Source organism: Cyanistes caeruleus, chromosome Z, assembly GCF_971803275.1.
Source record: "Cyanistes caeruleus chromosome Z, bCyaCae1.hap1.1, whole genome shotgun sequence".
NCBI lineage: Eukaryota > Metazoa > Chordata > Aves > Passeriformes > Paridae > Cyanistes > Cyanistes caeruleus.
The window spans coordinates 44,583,555-44,600,154 of NC_141732.1; the positions used below are offsets into that span (position 1 = coordinate 44,583,555).

The 16,600-nt window shown below is 38.1% G+C and overlaps 1 long non-coding RNA gene across 2 annotated transcripts in view; it reads left to right on the top strand.

Moving 5' to 3' along the window:
* Positions 1-15,405, top strand: part of LOC111940775 (uncharacterized) — a 37,747-nt gene extending 22,342 nt beyond the window's left edge. The window contains exons 4-8 of one of the 2 annotated variants that reach the window (XR_015280165.1): positions 9,352-9,470; positions 9,832-10,152; positions 11,589-11,659; positions 12,701-13,057; positions 13,680-15,405. This is a non-coding gene — a long non-coding RNA (uncharacterized LOC111940775). Of the gene's footprint in view, positions 1-7,938; positions 8,051-9,351; positions 9,471-9,831; positions 10,153-11,588; positions 11,660-12,700; positions 13,651-13,679 lie in introns of those variants that run through there. The other variant, XR_002869681.2, reaches the window with a different exon arrangement.
* The last annotated feature ends 1,195 nt before the right edge of the window (positions 15,406-16,600 follow it).

Genomic DNA, 16,600 nt, shown 5'->3' on the forward strand with positions numbered 1-16,600 from the left:
GAAATGATGATTCTGATTTCTTAGTTGATAAACATTCAGTGATATAGTACTTCTAAATGAATTTTGGGTTTGGTGACATGATTAAATATAACTATGATGAAGACAATAATAACAAGGTCAGTTGGTCTCTGATTCAACATCAATGATGCACAGTCTGTTGGAGGAGCAAATATAGAACGAATTTTGTTAAGGCTCAGGTGATGTTATTTGTGCATTATTTTCCACTATCATGAGCAAAGATAGTGATTTATAGTGACTCAACTGGCACCTACCTGAAGAATTTTTGTATACCCAGACCTCTATGCAGCAGCAAATCATTATAGTCCAAAAAATGTGAATGGCAGTTACTCCATAATCTATGCAAAATCCAAATGCAAGAATTTCTCCATTCAGAAAACCACTCATCTGAACTAGGGAATGTTTTATTAGTTCATGATAAATGATGACTCATGTTGTTATATTTTTTTATAGTGTTTTTCAAAATCTATAGCTATGCAAGACTACTTAGAAACATAGTGTATGGAATTCTGGCAGTTCACTGCATACATGTACTGTTTGCTTTTCCCAGAGGTGTAGTATAACTCCTGATCCTGACTTTGGGGCTTCTGTGGCAGGTGATTTTTGTGTAATTATTGGCACAAGAAAGGAAGAAACTTGCTTTGTTTTATCAACCCCTTGTCTTAGGATCAGAATCTAATTCACTATAGTTGCAGAAAATAAAAGGCAAATACAATCAAATCAAATTAATTATTTTTATTCACAGAAAGACCTCACTGACATATTACCACTCTTGAAAGCTGTTTTCAGAAATCTGTTTCAGTATTTAAAACTACTTAAATTTTCTAATTATATTAGAGAACCAGGGTAGAATTGACTTGGTTTGAAAGACAGGGGTCTGCCAAGGAAGGCAGGAACCTCCTTTGGAATGGAGTACATTACTGCCTTCCCTCCAAACTATTGTAACTTTGAAATGAGGCCCTTTCAGACCGAGGTTTGGGAGAAGGAGTGCCAGTTCTTTACTAGTGTGTGTGTCTGTGTGTGTGTGTGTGTGTGTGTGTGTGTGAGCAGGCAGACACACAGTGGCAGTGCCGACACAGCAAACGGGAGCAGAGCCCAGCGCAGCTCTGCCCGCTCCTGGGGCGCTTTCCCCGTCGGGGCGGTTCCGCTCGCAGCCGGCAGGGGGCGCTGGTGGCTCCCGGCGGGCCGGGCGGGGCGGTGATTCCCCGCGCCTGCAGGGGGCGCTGTGGCGCGGCTCCCTCACGCCCTCATGGCGGCCGGGCTGGCAAAGGTGGGGCCCAGCGGGAGCAGCGGCTGGAACGTCAGGGCGGGCTCACCTGGGGCAGCAAGCGAGAGGCAGCAGAAACTCTGCAGCTGTAACTGGAACCTCAGGGTGTCCCTGCAGGCAAGGGGTGCGGAGCTGCAGTGTGACAAAACCTGCAGCTGTGGCAGCGGCAGCCCTGCTCCTGAACGCAGCCGGGAGAGGCTCCCTTGGAGGGGAAAGGGGCTCAAGGTCCCGGGGTTTTCCCTGAGGCACCTGAGCAGATGGTGGAAATTCTTTTTTTAGTGCAGTAGTGTGTTAATAAGATCCCACTGTAATGGCAGCTCTTAGCTCTTATGGTAGAAGAAGGCAGGAGGAGATGGAACCCCGCAGTGGCGGTGAATTCTCCCCACAGCAACTGCAGCCTGTCTCTCCCTCCAAAGCCAACAGGGAAGAGAGCTAGGAGCAGTGCCCAAGCCCTTCCCCCAGCCCAAATCTCCAGGTATCTCTGCTGCTCCAAGAGAAAACCCTCAGATGAGAGAAGTGCAGGCGGGTGTCATCGTCCCCTGAGCATGGCAGCTTCTTTCGTCTCCCTAAGTACCAACTGTTAAGGTTTCTTAGTGAGAGATGGGACAAAATTCCATGATAGAAAAAAACAAAAGGAAAAATCATAAATCCCAACACTAATTTATGTACAATATTTCAGTGTGGTAATATCTATGAAAGCTTTTAATGCATTTTGACAAAGAAGTTATTAACTCTGGGATTTAGTTGTATTTTTTTTATTATTTTTAAAATAATATTAGATTGGCTAGGAAATTCCTCTTAAATGTCTGTCAACCTTGAGAAAACAAGAAGCTTCTTAGATATTATCTACCCATTGATACTTCTGAAAAGAGACAACTAATTTCCTTAGTTAGAAGTATTGTGTAAATCTCACTATTCTTGAAAAGAGTTAGGCTGTGCTTTCATGTGCGTCATCTATATTATCCTTGCCTATACGGTATTTGATATCATCCACAAATACTGCTTGTAGATATACTAGAAGTTTAAATCGTAGTAGACTGACGCTGTAAAGGATAGACTTAGTCCTCACCAGTAAATTTCTTTAATATCACTATGTATTTTGAGAGAAGAAATTTGAGGGCTAATGAAAATATATTAAAAACTCTGAAATTACACAGGTAGTCCAGTTTCAAAAGAAAAATCATCACCCTCCAAAGGTCTTATTCATTGAGATGACACCATAAGCTAGATTGCATAATCTGTGACTTGCTTCCTGTTGGGCCTCTGTGCTGTACCCGAGAAGTCTTGTCATTCTGCCACATTTCTGGCAATATAACCTGGATCAGGGATGAGATAGAAGCAAGAGTATGGGATATTTTAAGTGCATGGGTCTTGCTTAGAGGTTCATAGTAAAAGTAACCCAATTTATTGCACATCATTGCCCTGAGATCCACATCTGCTTTCTTCCTTTCTGTCACTAATACTTTCTATTTCCATCCCTAAGCTTCTTTGCCAGATTATTTAGTGAAAATGAAGTCTTGAAACCCATTGAATCTTAATATATCAGACTGTAGTGGTTTAGGTTCACCTACTTGAGTTTCGCAGCCAGCTCACCAAAAAATGTGATGGGTTTATCGCTGGCTGAAATCGCTGTTGCACCTACTAGAATTAATTACTCATTTCCTGCTGTGAGATACGAATTAGGAGGAGGGAAAAACAGGCACAAAACTTAGAAGGTATAAAGAGAACTTTATTAAAAGAACTAAAGGAAAAAAATGAAGAATCAGAATAAAACCTTCAGGACTGTTTTCCTCCTCCTGTCCGACTTCTTTACCAACTGACAACATAGAGACAAAACCTGGGATTTTCAATCAATTACCACTTCTACAATAGTCTTTCATCAGTTCTTGTAGGGAGAGGAATTTCTCTCACCAGGCCATTGAGACTTCTCCACAAGAAACTGTTCTCTTGTTGCTTTTGATTTCCACGAATAGCAGCTGCCCGGGAAAAAATCTATCATGAAGCTCCTCCCATTTTCACAGCCTTCCCATAGCTGAGTTAATGGGCCATGTAAACTTATGTGGTATTATTTTAAGGATGAGCTGTTCAAAAGCAAAGGTTTTCTTCATCTATCTCTGCAATCATCTTCATCTCTGAGAACAGAGATCTTTTCCTCTCTGTGGGGCAAAGGGTTGTCACCTCTCTCATCTCTCTTTCTGTTCAAGCTTCTCATGGGATCACAGCTACTTCAGCATCTGCTTTGCTTCATCAATGGATGCCTCTGCTCATATCTACAATTTGAACACTCTATCCCCACATACTTTCTAATGAATTAAAGGGGATATTTTAGTATATCGTAGTCTATCTCCATGGCCTTACCAATAGAACTTTCAGCCCTATCACTAGGGCATCTCCTCATTCTCCTTCCATCTGGGACTTGACTCCTTCTTTACTGACCTTGGTGTCTTCATGTTGTCTTCTACATGTCCTGATTCTATTTTTTTCTCACACCCAAGAGGAGAATCATGGTCTGCGGTCTCATCTGTGCACCAAAGGGGTTAATATCTCGCTCCATGGCCTCCTGTCTCCCAGCCCAGACACTGCTGGGGTCCCACCCAGCCCTGCCAGGCCACACAGGCTGCAGTGGAGCAGGGCCAGCTGAACCGAAGCCCAGTTACCTTTCAAGGCCAGAAGGAAGAGAGAGATTTCCTGGGCTTGCTCATTTTTGAAATTTGGAATTCACATAAGTGGACCCAGCTTCTAAATGGTTTAATAGGTTGCAAGTTCTCAGAGCTACCCAGCTATTGGTTTTGCTAATCACAGAGGAAGCTCTGAGCAGCCCCCTCTGAGAAAAAGAATTTCTTATTATTGGGTCGTTTCTTCCCTTCTCACCAAATATCAATTAATACAAAACCAGCACACACACACACACGCCAAACTCTGAGGTATCTAGTAACATGTATGTAGGCTTTCTCTCTGTTGCTGGCAACCTACAGGTATTTTAGTTGCTGCTGAATAGTGCTTACTCTAAGTCAAGGACTTTCCAAGTTTCCCATGCTGTGCCAGCCAGCAGGTGAACAAGAAGCTGGGAAGGAGCTCAGCCAGGACAGCTGACCCACACTGGCCAAAGGGATATTCCCTACCATGGAATGTAATGCTCAGTATATAAATGAGGGCCAAGTGGCCAGGAGGTATTTACTGCTGCTGTGGGATGGGCTGGGCATCAGACAGCAGCTGCTGTGCAGTTGTATTTGGCATCTCTTGTTTCTCCTGGGTTTTAATCCTCTCTCTCTTTTACATTTAATTATTTTTATTTTACTTACTTTCAATTATTAAACTGTTCCTGTCACAATTCATGGGATTTAGCTTTTCATGATTCTCCTGCCCATTCTCCTGGAGAGTGAGAGTGAGAGCCTCCATGAGAGGCTGAAGGGTATATAATTGCAAGCAGGGGTTAAACCATGACAGGCCTATACAGAAAATAAGTCTGAAAGCATGGTTTGAATATAGCCAGAAAGAATTCTATCAAGTCCAGGAAGCTGTGTGTGCCTGTTGATGATGTAGTGCACAGGGAGACACTTCAGAGCAGGCTGCCACATGGATGGGAGGCATGCTGTGATCCCAGCTGCTATGAGGACTGCTCACGAGAAGCAATGCAGGCATGACCAGTAGGAGCTGGCACTGCTCTTCTCTGTAGCACAAGTCTTTTTTCTCCCTATGGGCTAAGTTTTCTTCCATCTCTGTATTTTCACATATATAGCTATGGAGAACTAGGCTTCTGCAAACATTTCAAAACTTAGTATCTAAGTAAATCATGGGGAGTATTTTAATACAACTGACAGGCCCAGCTGGCATTGATTCTTTAGTCTCTGAACATATCTAGAAATGTATCCCTTGGGCACTTTTGAAAGTTGGCTACTTTTCTGCGTGCACATAAACACACACACACTCATGCACACGCACACACACACATACAAATATGTGTGTGTGTGTGTTTATGTATTTATTGGGTAATAATCTGTAATGCTAACTTACAAAAGATAGGAAACTATCTTTTTATCTGAGCATTCTTCCAATGAAAATGTTCACTAGAAGGTTCTCTGGCTAAAGATATGAAAAACTAATAGTTTCAGACAGGCAGTGTCAAATGGGCAGAGCTTCTCCTCAACCTGGGGAGATGCTTTTTCCATGCTTTGATGGATAAGGAAGGAGTAAAAGCAGTATCTACTCCCAGACTGTGGAAAGAAAATACTAAACAAAGAGAAAAGATAACTCTTGACTAAACAAATTTTAGATTAGTTTCTCATATGCACAGTAGTGTTGTTCACATTTTATACCTTGCACTAGATTTTGTTTCAAAGTGAAAAGGCAAATGAATTAATACCTCAGCAGCTATGATAAAATCACTTTTTAACCAAAGCTGAAGTTAATTTGGAAATTCGTAGGACACTTCAATATAAATGTGTGTATATACATATACACTATATATATATATATATATATATATATAAAATATATATATATTATATATATGTATATAATTTCTTTGAGATGCACCTTTGTAAGCTGAGGGGCCTGCATCTGCAAGATGTTTCTCATTATTATTCATGAATGCCTTGGTGCTGCCCTTTGGACGCTTTCCCTGGGGAAGAGATGCTAGAAAGACACTGTGGCAGTAAAACAGATAATAAATACCATTTTGTCAGTGCTCAGTATTTTTAGAAATTAATTTCTGTACACATTAGAGAACTGAATATCTTTAGATATCTTTACATAGTTTGGAATGCTCAGCTCTCGATTACAGTAAACTAGCACCCCCCTCTGTTGCATGCTATCTAGGTGTATACATGAGGACACCTAAGTACCTGTTCTTTAAATGTACAGATTCCAATCTATATGGAATCACAGAATCATAGAATATTTTGGGTTGAAAGTGGACTTTAAGGGTCACCTACTCCTACCTGCCTGATGTGGGTGGGGACACTTAACACTTAACCAGGCTACTCAGATCCCCATCCAACCTGATCTTGAATATTCTCAGAGTTGAGGTATCATCTCTTGGGCCACTTGCATCCATTTTCTATCACCATCATTGTAAATGCATTGAATTGCCTTTTAATGTAGACATAGATAAACTTTTTCCTCCATTTGATATGGCAAGTAGCACATCTTATCTTAACACATAGTGTCTGAATACACTTTAATATACCATGTATTTTTTCTCCTTTACAAATATGTATAGTGAGTAGGTAGGAATTCAGTAACAACGTAATATGGGATTGTGTATGTGTGTGTTGTATAAATATCATTACATATATATATATAAACATATATATCTGGAGTGATATTGAAGGCTGTAATCTACTCAAGTAAGCTAAATGAGTTTAGGGCTTTCTTAACACTGACACAAAACAACCTATGTCCAAATTATTTTAAACTGCTGACATCTGAAACACGAAGTTTGCTTTTAAACCATCAATTAGCATGGGCAAGGGTCCTTGCAGGCTCCTGAGCTGCTCCTGCAAGTTTTTTAGGAGAGCAATAGGGGCCATTTAAAAACCTAGCATTAGAAATAACTGGATTTCTGCATATAGAAATATTCCCTAGTGCTTTAATTCACTACTGTGCATGTTGTCAAAGAAATGGCTGATTTGCTTAACTTGAATGTACCCATAACTATGTGGGAAGCATGCGACGATGTACTTTATGCTGTACAACATTTCCAAATGGCATGCAGTTCATCCATTAGTTAATAATCAGAATTTCTGGTGCTAGAGCACTTTGGTGTATGAGTACACATGAAAAAAAAAAAGAAGGATATCATTAGGAAATCCTTGCTGGCATTGGTCTGTACATTATTTTAGCTTGTTCAGCAGCACATGGGATAAAATTTCTTCACTCCACCATAGATCTTCCTATTAGCAAATTAAGAGGAAGAAATGGGTAGGTAATGAAAAATTTGTGGTTTGAAATGTTCAGAAATGAAGTTCAGTATGACATGTAATTGCATTAGCTTGTCACAGATTTATGCGACATATTGATTAGCTAATGGCAATAAAAAGAAAAAAATAGGATGCTGAAGACAGTCTGTGATATCTAAGCTAGAGACACTCTGATCCATCACTGATTTGTGAGATCCTGAAAAGGAGGACATGATAACATTAATAAATCCACAGCAGAGAAAAAACTCATATGCTGACACTAATTTTACCATGCTCTTTATGGAAATGTGTGCTGGGGAAAAGAAAGTGTTTTACAGAAGAAGACTGACTGTATGAACAAGGGCATGAGTATCAGAAATGCTTCTGGATTGTAAACATGAGAAATTCTGTAATAATATTTCCATTTGTCTGAATTTTAGAAAGAAGAAACAGCAACTATTTGTTGGAACTCTTAGAAGAGTGAAACGTTTCTTGGCAATCCACTTGATTCTGTAGGTGACTGCTGTATATTTGTGGCAGTAAAAATTCCTGATTTCCTGGAGTACTTTGTTAATTTAGATTACAAGACTCATTCTCCCTGTTTATGTGTTACTTCTGTGGCACTTATGTGGTACAATATGCAGAATGGATATGGGATTTATGCTATAACTATAAGAAGGCATTCAGGGATTGTCTTAAGAGGTTAGTAGGCAATAAACTGAAATGGGGTGACAAACCTTCCTGACCTTGCAGGCTACTCATCAGAAACTTTCTGTGCTGGAGGGCTCTGAGGTTCACATCATGTCTTGGACTAATGAGGAAAAATGGAGCTTTCAAGGCAGTTCACAGGGAGGAGGTGCTAGAGGTACGCTAGAGTAGAACAAGCCAGTAATGGCCTTTCCAGGATTTATTGGTTGTTTCCTATACAGCTGGGAATCTCTACTGCCTGTTCTAGCATGGCCTCACTCCTAGCTGTGATCATAGGAGCACATAGGAGCTCTATATAGGAGCATCACTACTTGAGAATAAAGTGAGAACAAAAGGTTGACTATAGTATAAGAGAACTTCCTGATTTCAGGAACACCAGATGAAATTCCAGACTTTTTTGTATGTATCCTGTTCCAAACTTTACATAGTAATATATATTACATAGAGGAAAATTTAAAGTTACCAGCTACTCTGACTTCTGATTTAAAGTCTAACCATACAGTGGACACCTTCAGCCACTGGCTTTGCGAAAAAAAAGAACAACCCAAAACTTTCTAATGCAAGATGAGAAACTGATCCTTATAGTGGATATGAATGCAGGAAAACCTTAATTTTTATTCTCTTTTGACCTATAGAAAAAGTACTGATATTATTCCTGATGTGAAAATGCCACCACTGTGTTTCTGCTGTCAAAGTGCTCTTGCAACCACAGCCTAAGAGAAGACTATCAGTCTTCTTTAGCTTACTTGTATGTAAAAGCTGCATAGTCTGCTGTGGTTATGCATTTCACAACTCCTCTGAAAATAATTCTTAAAGATACTGAAAAGCAATTTAAAATATGGTTTGCATAAGAAATTTTTATTGCCTCTTATATTTAAAATCTCTGTCAGGAAACTAGATTTTTGTGTTTAAATCCCCTAGAAAAGCAATCCTGTCCTCATTATCCAAGCCACCAGTCCATAGACAAAGGGTAGAAACAAGAAACAAATTACCACATTGACACCCAGATCTTTCCTATTTTGTGTTGACAGCATTTCATTTATATGATGGTGTATTTTTCCCTTGCAGCTATTGCCTCCTGTTACTCTTTAAGGTAATTGAAGCTGGGCCCAAAAGACCTTAGAGGCTTGTATCTTCTCCTCACATTAGTGACACTTCAGTGATAAACTTGAACTTAAAGTTACTGAGGCGTAACTGAGGGTTCATTTGATAGCTAGTGGTTTTCAGCAGCACTGCAGGGCTTCAGAGGCTCAGCGTGAGCGAGATTGTTAATGTCCTGTGAGGGAAAACAATAACACATTTCATTAATGCGTTCATGTGTGAAGCATCCATTAGTGCACTGGAGGTATTAATGACGTTATGCTTTAAACTGACATGTGGGGCATGACAGGAATTGCAAGTCTGATGAGAACAGATGACAAGATAAGCAAATATTTGAATGGCTTCATTTGCCTGCAGGTCAAACCATGGTGCAGGGGAACTGAGAAAGCTAAAACCTGGGAGAGATTAGTGTTTGCCTAGCATGGACTGAACCACCGGAAAACTTCAGAAAGGTTGTTTATTAAGTAAATAGGGAGGTAAGAACAATAAATATGTAAAACGTACACACTTAATTATTTCTGAGTCTCAGTTTGTAATTTGAGTTAAATTGCTAAAGCCATAACACAATTCAAGGTATAGATATACAGACAAATACTTTGATTTTATGGATTTCTTTCATTTGTCAGTAATCTCCCTCTTTCTGCCTGATGTGGACGTTTAAAATTTGTGGCCAAATTAGGTGCTCACTAAATCAACAGAACCATTGCGTTTTGTGTCAGAACTGAGTTTAGCAATAGGATTTTAATAAACTAATTTGTCTGCAGGCAAGCAGAAGTTGTTAGAGTTGATAAGATTATTATTCTTCTCTCATTGTCATGCACATTCTTTATTTGTCAGGTTTGAACTAGTCATAAATTAGTGGATAAAGGCCTCTGTTCCTCTGTTCTGGACCAGTGCTGGATTGCTGCAGGAGGCTCACAGTGCGATGGATTTGACAGCTGCAACTCAGCCGTTAGATGACAGCAGTGCACATCTCAATGCCATCCAGCACAATTTAACATGAACAATCTGACATGCTTGACAGATCCTTGAAGAAGGAGGAGGAAAAGGCCACTCCTTTGCTACCTCTGATCCAGAATGATTTTGTACATCCAGACTCTTCAGGAGTAACACTCACTAGCTGGCTAATGCAATGAGGTTGTGCATTATAACTTTTGTGTAAGTGTCACTGTGCAAAACCTGAGCAAAAATCTTTTTCATTGCCAGTTGTCTAGGATCTATGAATAAAAACCTGCACATTTTGTTTTAATATCCTCAACACACCTTTGCCTAACTTATTCATGAATACTTCTCCATGCCTTGCTGTCCTCTGATTTTCATCTTTTATTACAATGTAGTGATTTCCAGTCCAGACCTTTGTGCTTATACATCAGTCAGTCTTGTAATGATTAAAAAACACTAAGCAAATATATCTGACAATTTTTCACACTGAAATTCTGGGAAGTTTGCTCAGAAGTTTCCATTACAACTGTTGTCACAAATATTACTAAAATTTTCCATGAGGACACATTTTTGTGAGAGAAGTGAAAACCCAATAATTTCAATCAGCTGGAGTCTTCAGGAGGTGGGAAAACATACTTTTTTACTCTAGAGATGGCAACGTGGAAAAATATTGTCAAGGACAGTGTGTGTTTTCCTTTTTAATAAGCTTCAGATTTATGTGTACAGCTTGCTTGCTCTTATGCTTGTCTTCAGTAACAAGCTAAGAGAGCATGCTGATGGACTGCACATGAACTTTCTCAAGCTAGTAGTCAAATTTGAACACTGTCCTAGTTCATGGCCATCTACCCTTCAAATTAACTTATGCTGTATCTTCTCCTCAAAGTGCATACTCCAGAAGGAATGGGAAATGGCTGACTGATTTAGTAGATAGGGAAGGGAGTCAGAGCTGAGTTTCACTGAGCTGGTATTTGTCTATTCTTACTCAGGGGCTCCCATAACAGGACAGGTGAGTGGGAGCTGTGAAAGACTGACCCTACAGATTGATCCCTGTGAACCCGGTTTTCAGTGTTCAAAGCAACACATCAGTTTGAGCTTTGTGTTCTGCCTGTCCTTACTTTTTCTGTTCCTAATTTTGCTTCTAAACATCGACAATTTTCTATTCAAGACAGACATTACTGTTTAGAAATTGTCAGTTAAAGGAATGAAAAGAAAGTTTTAATGTATCTACTTCTTAGGGTCCTCTGCATGTCACAGCCTAAACTTACCATGTAGTTTACTTTTAAAGTATTTCCAGTCTGCTCTAAAAATGGAAATGATTTTTTTAAACAGTTGAACTTTGGACTGCTTATTTGAGCTGACCCTCCAAGACTTTACTGATTTCTGTTTCCAGTGCTGACCTAGTGTCTGTGACGGTGATGATGATGAACGGTGGTGTATGATGCTGCTGAACTTTAAAGGATGAAGGCAAGAGCCTAAGATAACAGGAGACCTTTGAGCACAAATTATCCCATGGCAATAATGTGACACTATAGTATTTTCTATAGAAAATTTGACCTTTTTGATGAGGACATGTCTTGAGATGAATAAAAATATGCCAGGTCTGTCCTTTGCCTTTCTTGCTGAAAATGACTGACCGATATTTCTTCCCATAGCATGCCTTATCTAGCAGAAGATAAAGAAGTGACAGTGGAAGAACCTGAATAGCCATAAGCCTACTTGGAAGGTAAGTTGGAGTTATTACAGACATACAGACTATGCTCTGCACTTTATGCACTGAGAAAACTGACTTACAGAACACAAATCTGAGAGTTTTTTTGCATAGCTGCAATAACGCTGTTGCATGATGCATGGTGTGTAAGGTCAGATCAATGAGTCTACCATCAGGGATATAAGTTTGTATTTCAAGACAATAATGGTGTAATATTTATCCTTTTTATGAGGTGGTATCCATGATGCATTCCTTGGATCTCTTACTATAGCTAGTGCTCGTCTGCTTGAAATACTCATTCAGCTGTGAAATCTGATTTAGGAGAAGTGGCTACACAGTCAAAAGTGCTTATGGTAGAATGAGAAATTTGAGTCTTTCCATTCTGTTTTTGAGAATTTAAACAGTATGGCTTTTCTGCTTAATAATTTAGAAATCTTTTTCCTCATAGTCTTCATGAGCATTCATCAAGTTATTAGGCTTTAAGAACACATGACATATACTTTCTATTCTTTTTTTTTTTACAATTTATCAAGTCAAATCTTCTCAGAATAGCTCTCATTTTTTTCCTTTGTAAAATAACTGTGGTTTCTTGGAGTGAGAGATGTATGTCACACTGGTTACTTAGAACTGAAGGTACTAAACATGACTAGCCATTCAGCTGGGTTTCCCAAGTCACTTGCTCTTCTTGGTAGTGTCCTTAAGACAACTGCTAAGAAGCACAAGGATATATTCTCACAAAAACTTTCAGTTTGTTACCAACTGAGAATTTCCAGCTTACATGAAAGGCCTGGCAAATGCTTTCTTCGCCTTCACTATTTGTTTTAAAATGGAAGTTGTCACCTAAAAAAGAAAGTCAGATTGACAATTCAGTGTTTATCTTTCCAGAGATGGTTTTCAAAACATATGTGGTTTTTGAAATGCAAGGTTTGAAAAGCTTTGAAACCTTTTTAAAGGCTTGTAGAATAATTCTGTCCCATTACTTCAATAAATCTTACCTCTAGTTTTGCTTCCAACACTTCCTTACATTTAATGTTATTTAATTTCTCTACTCTATAGCAGGCAACTCTGTGCCTCTGTAGTTTAAGAGATGAAGTCCATGAAGGAGGAATTCAGAAAAAATGAGGCTTTTCCAGAGATTGTGTTGAGAAGAAATGGATACCAGACAACTGTGATCTGGCTGATAGTGAAGAGAGAATGTCCTTTTCCTTCCTACAGTGATTTGACTAAATGACAAGTCCTTTTTCCCAAACATCTTGATAAATTGTGACTATGTGGTGTAAAAATTCATTTTTATGATACTGGTCACAGTGATACTGAAAATAAACTGTAACTCCAAACATGGGGCTCATGCACAAAGAAGTTATTGACTTTTTCTTCACTGTTCTTATTTAAGTGTCACTTTTATTAGAACAGGCAAGTTTGTGTTTTCTTAGATTGTTAGAGTTCATAGGCTACTACAGGCATCTTTCCAGGGAACTCTTGGAAAATGCTAAAGAAATGTTGGAAAGAATCTAACTTGAGCAGCAGGTGATCTGCAGCATAAATTTCTTGCAAACAGCTAAGCGCTGGGAATCACTTTGTTTTAATATCTGATGCAAAATTTTATATAAACAACTGCTGAGTTACAATTAGTGACTAGGGAGAGTTTGTCTCAATTTGGCTACTTTGTATTTTGCTGATTATCATCCACAAAGTCTTGTCTTTCTTTGTTGGCAAATGATTCAAGGAAAGTGATCTTTCCTATTGCTATAATAGCATATTCTGATCAATGGATATAATTTGAAAGTCGTAGAATAAATTAGAACAGAATTAATATCAAATTTTGGGTTGCTTTGGTTTTTGTTTATTTTTTTTTTTTGTCTGTTTGGTTTTTTTTTCTTTGTTTTGGGTTCTTTTTTTGTTTGCTATTGATAATTCTTATATAATACTAGGCATTTAGAATACTTTATACTTTTATACGTATTTGCATATATAAAAATAATAAAATGCATGTAACTGTTTAAAACTGAAGTAAATTTTCTGTCTTCTGAAACAGGTCAAGAGATTAATTCAGAAACTCATGTTAAAACTCAGCTGAAGTAGCCAATAACATGCTCTTAAAAATCCCTCAGATTAGCATGATTCTTCCTGCTGCAGTGAAATATTGGAGAAGATGGAGTGGTAGAAATGGTATCTATATAAGATGGGATTAGAAATATTTTTTATACACTACAAACAACATATCTCTGAGATCCATATTTCAATGACTTCATTAGAAAATGCATAAATGACACATGAGGATCAAGCCTGGTTTTAGGATCTTGCTCTGCCAGAGATTTTGGAAAACAGGCGCAAAAGAAAGGAGAATGGGCTGGCTAAGTAGCCTGGAAGTTTTTGTCTGAGCCAGTTTAGTGAGAGAAAATGTCTGAAATCGAGCCCAAGAAGAGAATGAAGATACAGAGTTTAAAACTGGTGGAAGGAGAAACATCTGAGGAAGAAGACAATGGGTCAGACAAGCTGGCAAGCAAATAACTATTTAACAGACAGCATTTAAGAATTTTTAAAAAATTGCTGGATTTTCTTGTTGTACTACATGCTATGTCTTTCACACAAATTGTTTGGCAATAAAATGACAGTGTTTCTGTTTATTTTTTTTCAGATACCTTCTAGGAAAGACCTGTAGTTTTGCCATCTCTGGAATGATATAATTGCTGACCCTGCTATGCCATAGTATATTTTTACTGACAAACATAATGATAAATCAGTAATTTGTGGCATATTTCATTTAGACACTAATTGCCGTTCTAGCTCATTATTGATATTAATGATCCAGTAACTCTAACTGTTAAGGGATGAACAAGGCTGAAATCATGGTTCATAAGCTTGCTACACTTTCAGTAGATTTGAATGAGAATTAGAGTATGCAAATTGGTGGGTAAAAGGGATGGGAGTTTTTCAGCCTTGTTAAATCAATACATTTTATTGGATATCAGTGTTAATTTGGATGTCTGTTTTTATGAGGAGCTGAGCAGTATCCTCGGCTTGGGCACCAGGTGTCAGTCTTGGTGCTGGTAGAGAGGAGAGAGCTTTGAAAGATCCTGTGTGTCTGGATTACTGATTCTTTCCCAAAGAGTTCCTATGATGCCTAGCAATGCACTGGGGAAAAAAAAAAGAAAAGGAAAAAGCTGCTTACATATTGGTAACCATACTGTGAATGAACCATGATATTTATTCAGGAACGCTACAAAATTACTGTTGGTGTCCTTCTGCACTTTCGGTCCCCAGCATCCAGCAGAAGACAAAGAACATGAATTTCTGGACATGATGTTCTCTCCACACAAGTAGTGTTGACATGTTTGATAGAAAAACTTCTTTGAATCATTATTACTTAATGTGCTAAAGAAAGTATAATTTCTTTCAATACAAAAAGAAACCTGAAGGGTTTAATCAAAAAGACAGCATCCACTACAACTCTTTGGAAAGAAAGTGACTTTATTATAGTTTAGTTGAGATACTACCTGACACCTTTGGTTGAATGCAAATATAGTGGTTGGTAGCTAGGAAATACAGTGTTTTAGGTAACTTCTGAACAGTAATTGTTAATTAGCTGAGCTAAAGTATTTGTTCGTAGGTCAGTTGCTGGTTGGTGGACACATTTGGAATTGCCTTCATCAACCATGAAAAAAAAAAAAGTACTTTAAAAGTATAAAATATATCAGACAACATGATGTAATTCCACCACTTATTAAGCTTTCCAATAAATGTAAGTTCATATTACAAAATATAGTTTGTGATTCTAATCAGAAATTGTTCCATATTTAAAAGTAATAACCATATGTTCAGTGACTCGATTTGATAGTCTAACAAGACAGGTGGAAGAAAAGATGGAACATCACTCAGATGTTTGAAAATCTTACCCTCCTTCTGGGTCTCCTATATCCCAATGCTTACATTTCATATTACGTAGAGAAAATAATTATTTAGTGAACCTGCCATTTCTCAAACTGAGAACTTCCCTAAGACCTCTGCTCTTTTGTTTCAACCCTTGGATGCTGTTAGATGAATTTGTTTCTTCAAGGTAATAATAAAGTCAGTTGAGAATAAAGCAACTGTCTTAAAAATGTAAGGACATGTACTTTTTGCCAATGTGAATCACTGTTGCATGTATATGTCTCAGGAAGAAGGACTTTTAAACCACATTAAAAATCATTGATATTTGATCAAATTTTCTACTATTAGTATATATATTCTATTGTAAACCACATTTTATTATTCTTAGTTTGCATTGTATATTGTTTTCTCAATCATTGGAGGGAAACAAAATACAAAATATTAGTATTTCATATTAGACTTTTCCTTGTTAGCATCAATGGTTTAAATCATCTTGAACAGAAAACAGTATGGAATTTCCTTGCATGAGACTTTTTAAAAGATAATTAATACTGTAGCTTGGTAAACATGCTATGAAATTTAATAAGCATTTTGATTATCTCATTTGGTGATGTCCTGTGGAGAAACAGAATATGTGATTTCATTCACATATTGACAGTGGGCCTTTCTGAAAACAGCTGATACTGAAAACCCTTCAGACGTCTTGGATTGAGTAAGAAGGGAGACCATAGTGGAGGTCTTTTTATGTCCTCATCTTCATTCTGGTTAGTGTTTATGCTGAAATACATGCAACACTAAAGTTTAAATCTAAAAACCTGGTGATATTTGCAATGTGGAGAAACACAACTCTCTTGCTATTTCCTGTTTGACTCATCTCTTTCCTGATGATTGTGTACAATGTTCCAGTAAAGTCAAGGATAAAAAACAACTTTGCATTGCAAAGGAGATTTGAAACCAAGGATATTTATCTAATGATATTAGTGAGCTTTGGATTCAGTCGACCACTGACTTTCTGTCAATTTTATGTAACTCCATTTAACCAGTTTCTCAGTAATATTTGTGTAATTCCTAAGAAAACACAGGCCT